Source organism: Orycteropus afer, unplaced genomic scaffold (assembly GCF_000298275.1).
Source record: "Orycteropus afer afer isolate SDZICR_OR568_19922 unplaced genomic scaffold, OryAfe1.0 scaffold00747, whole genome shotgun sequence".
NCBI classification, from domain to species: Eukaryota; Metazoa; Chordata; class Mammalia; order Tubulidentata; family Orycteropodidae; genus Orycteropus; species Orycteropus afer.
Genome location: NW_006922334.1, coordinates 865,003 through 870,509, shown reverse-complemented (window position 1 = coordinate 870,509; position 5,507 = coordinate 865,003).

Here is a 5,507-nt window from a genome sequence, read left to right as displayed (position 1 = left end):
GTAGTTCCTGCAGTCTTTGGTGACAAGGGCTGAGCTTTAGGTCAATTCTCAAGTCCCAACATCACTTGGAAATATTCAGGCTGCTGGTGCCATCAGAGTAACTGACAGTCTGTGGCTCCATCCATCTCTGTACTCACTGTTTTCATCCAGGTTTTTCCACTAGTTGTTGTCTAAACCACTTCTGTATACTTCCTTTCAAAGCTCAGGGCTCCAGGATTATCTTCTGTATCTCTGTCAATTAGTTTCTCTTTTCATTGTTGAAGAGGGTCTGTGTAGCTTATCTGCCTATTCTACCATCTTACTGGAAGTCCTCCTCAAACTGCCAACTTTTCAGTTAGCATCTGAGTGTTTAACCAGAGCACCACCAGGGATACATTTTAAAATCTCTACCAGACCAAACAACTCCAGAGATAGAAATAATGTGTTATGGATTCTCAGTCCTCTGCAGAACTATTTCATAGAGGTTATTGATTATTCATTTAACAAAAGCAATACCCTAAAATCCCAATAACACATTCCATGTGGTTCTATGCAGCTTCAAAATAGCTCTGCATAAACTAAGGAACTCTGGTGGTGCTGTGCCTTAGTCATTTGACTGCTAACCTGAAAGCTGGTATTTCAAACTCACTCCCTTAAAGATTTACTGCCTTGGATTATGTGTCAGAATCAACTTGATGGCAGTGAGTTTCTTTTTTAAACTACCCTGTTTGATTCTTCCAGCCATTGTGTAATGTAGGCATGAACAGCCTGGTTTCACAGAGAAGGGAAGGAAAGTTTTAAAGCCAGTTGTGACTTATCAACATCTCCATGCTTAATAATTTCCAAAAACAAGATGTAAAACCCAGGCTTGCAGAATCCTGAGCAGCTTCCTCTACAACTTCCTGGAAATATATTGGAGGCAGCAAACATTATGAATTGAGATAGGTCTGTAATCCTCTTTAAACCTCAAATTACTATCATGCAAACAGTCATCCTTACAATTTATTATTATTATTATTACCTATTTTGTATCAGGCACTGTCTGAGTACCCTGAAATGTCTGCTGCTTACACTGTCACACTGTTCATTATAGGTCTAGGAAGGACTTTCTGATTATCATCTCTAATCCACAGATGAGTCAAGTGAGGCTTAAAGAAGTTAATGGAAGCACCTGGTATCTTGTAGCAAATGCATGTCAGAGCAGAGAGGTAAACACATTGTTTGACTTCAAGTAACAAAATGTGAAATACGATATTCAGACTGGCAAACTGACTTGCCCTTTGGGGATGACTCTTTGAGGCCAGAGATTGACGGAATTCATCTCTGAAGTCCCTATACTAGGCTGTGCACTGAAGGTGAAGTTAGTTCAAAACATCAAGGCCTCCACATCCCTCCCTTCCAATTTGCCATTGGCAAAGGAGATGGGAGCATGTCTTAGGCAATTGGCTAAAGGGAAGACATTGATGAGAATGTCTCTTAGGAAAGTATGAGCATGGGAGTTTGATCACATGTAAAGAAATCTCAGTTTATAGGTTTCCTTATCTACATGCAAAATCTGGAGGTTCTCAGTTAAGGGTACAGGAACTATATCCACCACTGTCCATCATCTCAGGAGGAGATGCCAAGGCACTGTTTTAAAATATCTGAACCACAGCCTAAGACAGTGAAGGTAGGTACTCATTCAGGGCTGCCCAGGAGCAGGGATACTTCTTTAGCTTTAAGGGAAATCGAGTCTGACACTTGCAAAAACAGAAACACCTGAATTAATGCTCCTATGGACCTAGGAAAGCAGGAATTTAATAGAGGTTAACTGGTAAATAAAAACTCTAAAAGCCAGAATAACTTTCTTAGTTTCAGGAGAGCAATGCACACCAGTTGAAAACAACACTAATTTATTGTAGTTTCATCACATGGAAGAGGTAGGTGGCTCATGAGCATCAATTAGAAGAGAGCACTGTTACATATATTTATCCAGAATGATTTAATCCTATTAACAATGGCACTTTTGGAATGAACACTCCATTTACGTGGCATAGCTTATGATTATAAAAGCTCTCGTTTCATCAACTCTGCTATGAGAATGGAGTTTTAGGTGGAATCTGTAATGTACGGTGGCTTTTAGAACCCAAATGGCAGCAGGATTAGTTTAGCCTGCAGTGTTACATGCTGCCATTACTATGCAGTGGATGCATTTCCAAGATGGATACTTGCCTGGTAACAGCATGCTTCCTCAAGTTAATATCTCAAACAGCATTAATAATCTCACTGGCAACAGCTCTCTTTCTTGTACAATTGGCACACATTATTGTTTAACCAAATGACATTTGAATGCAGCAGCTCTCCTGCTCGCTTTGGGATGGCATTACCCCTCTGACTTTAGAAATTATCTTTTTTCTTTCTCTGGCTGTCATTCATCACAATCACCATGTAAGCCAGCTCAGAAAGACACTTCCTGTAAAATGCATGGTGGTAAAGAGTAACGTCCATTAATCAGGCTTCAAAAAGAATTTAAAATTGTTTACCTCCCCCCTCACCAACCCAAACTGAATATATATTTTATCAGCCTGCCTAACTGTTCAGCAGGTATACTTTGGTTGAAGTATTACTTTCTAGAAGTTGCCGTGAGAATGTAAAGAAGGTACACAGAGAAAGATAACATAGAGCATGGCATACAGCAGTGGCCCAACAGTTTGCTGAATGAAATGTTTATTAAATTATATCAATCTGTGGATTCAGTTCTGAGACAAAAGCCATAAAGAGAAATCCTGTGAGGATGGGATGCTGCCAGAGGCAGGTCAGCCTGCTCTCAGCTGCTCTGCACAATCAGTGATCAGAGACTCACCCACATACTCCCACATGCTACCAAATACACCCAGAGACAAGTAGTGTGCACCCCAGTGCTACCAAACTAGCAACCAGAATAGCCTACTCTATTGCCTAGATATATTAAAACAGAAGAAAACAAATATCAGAGTGAAGAAAACCAGCATACAATCAACAGATGAACACAATAACACTACATTGTTCCAGAGACAACAAAGAACTTCAAACTACAAGTGTGTGTGTGAGGGGGAAGGACTAGATGGCTCGAACAAGTGACCAAGATACAGGGCCAGAAAATATTCTAGAGGAAGGAATGGCATTGGAGCTACTGATAAGAAATGTGAAAGAATTATACTTGGGTTCCTTCAATGGGTTGAGAGAAAATTTGAGGAAATCACAAACAAAATCAATCAGTATGTGCATCAAGTCATCTTCACTTTCAGTAAGCAAGGCTGTGTAGTCTACATATTGCAGACTGCTAAATTGAGTCTTCCTCCAATCCTGATGCAGTGTTCTTCTTCATACAGTCCAGCTACTGGGATTATTTGCTCAGCATACAGATTGAATAAAGACGGTGAAAGGATACAACCCTGATGCAAACCCTTCCTGATTTTAAACCATGCAGTATCCCCTTGTTCTGTTAGAATGGGACAGCTTCCTGGTCTATGTGCAAGTTCCTCATAAGCACAATTAACTGTTCTGGAATTCCCATTCTTCATAATGTTATCCATAATTTGTTATGATTCACACAGTTGAATACTTTTGCATAGTCAATAAAACACAAGTAAACAACTTTTTGGTATTCTTTGCTTTTAGCCAAGATCCATATGACATAAGAAATGATATCCTTCATTCCACATCCTTTTCTGAATCTAGCTTGTATTTCTGGAAGTTCTCTGTCCATATATTACCGCAAAAGTTTTTCAATTATCTTCAGCAACATTTTACTTGAATGTGATGTTAATGATATTGTTCGATAATTTCCATATTCGGTTGGATCACCCTTCCTTGGAATGGTCACAAATACTGATCTCTTTCAGTCACTTGGCCAGGTAGCTATCTTCCAAATTTCTTCCAAATGAGTGAGCGCCTGAAGTGTTGCATCCCTTTGTTAAAACATCTCAATAGGTATTGCGTCAATTCCTGGAGCCTTGTTTTTGGCTAACATCTTCAATGCAGCTTTTACTACTTTCTTCAATACCATTGGTTCTTGATCATATGCTACTTCCTGAAATGATTGTTCAATCATTCTTTTTTGGTACAGTGAATCTGATTATTCCTTCCATCTTCTTTTGATGCTTCCTGCATCATTCAATATTGTACCCATCAAAAAAAAAAAAATGCAACCACTGCCGTGGAGTCATATCCGACTCACATAGTGATCCCTCCTTGGATTTCTGAGGCGGTATCACTGGGGAAGTAGATTGCCCAACCTTCCTTCCAAGGAGTGGCTATTGGGTTTGAACTGCCAGCCCTCTGGTTAACAGTCAAATGCCTTAGGCACTATGCCACCAGAGCATGCTTCAATATTGCAACTCAAGGCTCGAATTTTTCTTCAGTTCTTTTAGCTTGAGGAACGCCAAGCATGTTCTTCCTTTTTGGTTTCTAACTCCAGGTCTTTAAAAATTTCATTATAATACTTTACCTTGTCTTCTCGAACTGCCCTTTGAAATTTTCCGTTTATCTCTTTTCTTGCATCATCTTCCATTTGTTTTAGCTACTCTCCCTCCAAGAACAAGCTTCAAAGTCTCTTCTGACATCTATTTTGGTCTTTTCTTCCCTTTCCTGTCTTTTTAATGACCTTTTGCTTTCTTCATGTATGATGTTCTTGATGTCACCCCACAACTCATCTGGTCTTTGGTCACTGGTGTTCAGTGTGACAAATATATACTTCAGATAGTCTCTGAATTCAGGTGGGATATACTCAAGGTCATACTTTGGTTCTTTTGGACTTGTTTTAATTTTCTTCAGCTTCAATTTGATCTTGCATATGAACAAGTGATGGTCTCTTTAATAGTCAGCTCCTGGCCTTGTTTTGGCTGAAGATATTGAGCTTCTCCATTGCCTCTTTCCACAGATGTATTCAATCTGATTCCTGTGCATTCCGTCTGGCAAGGTCCACATGTATAGCCTCCATATATGTTGTTGAAAAAGGTATTTGTAGTGAATAAGTCATTGGTCTTGCAAAATTCTATCATGCAATCTTTGGTGTCATTTCTATCACCAAGGCCACATTTTTCAACTACTGTTGATTCTTCTTTGTTTCCACTTTTCACATTCCAATCACTAGTAATAATCAATACATGTCGATTGCATGTTTGGTTAATTTCAGACTGCAAATGTTGGTAAAAATCTTTAATTTCCTCACCTTTGGCTTTAGTGGTTGGTGCATAAATTTGAATAATAATAGTATTAACCAGTCTTTCTTGTAGGCGTATGGATATTACCCTATCACTGACAGCATTGTACTTCAGGATATATCTTGAAATGTTCTTTTTGACAATGAATGCAACATCATTTCTCTTCAACTTGTCATTCCTAGCATAGCATACCCAGCTCTTCCCGAACTATATTTTGTGTGCCTTCCAACCTGAGGGGCTCATCTTCTGGCACTATACAAAAACCATAAAAACAAATTGCCATTGAGTTGGTCCTGACTCATGGCAACCCCTCCTTGGGTTTCCAAGGCAGTATCTCTACAGAAG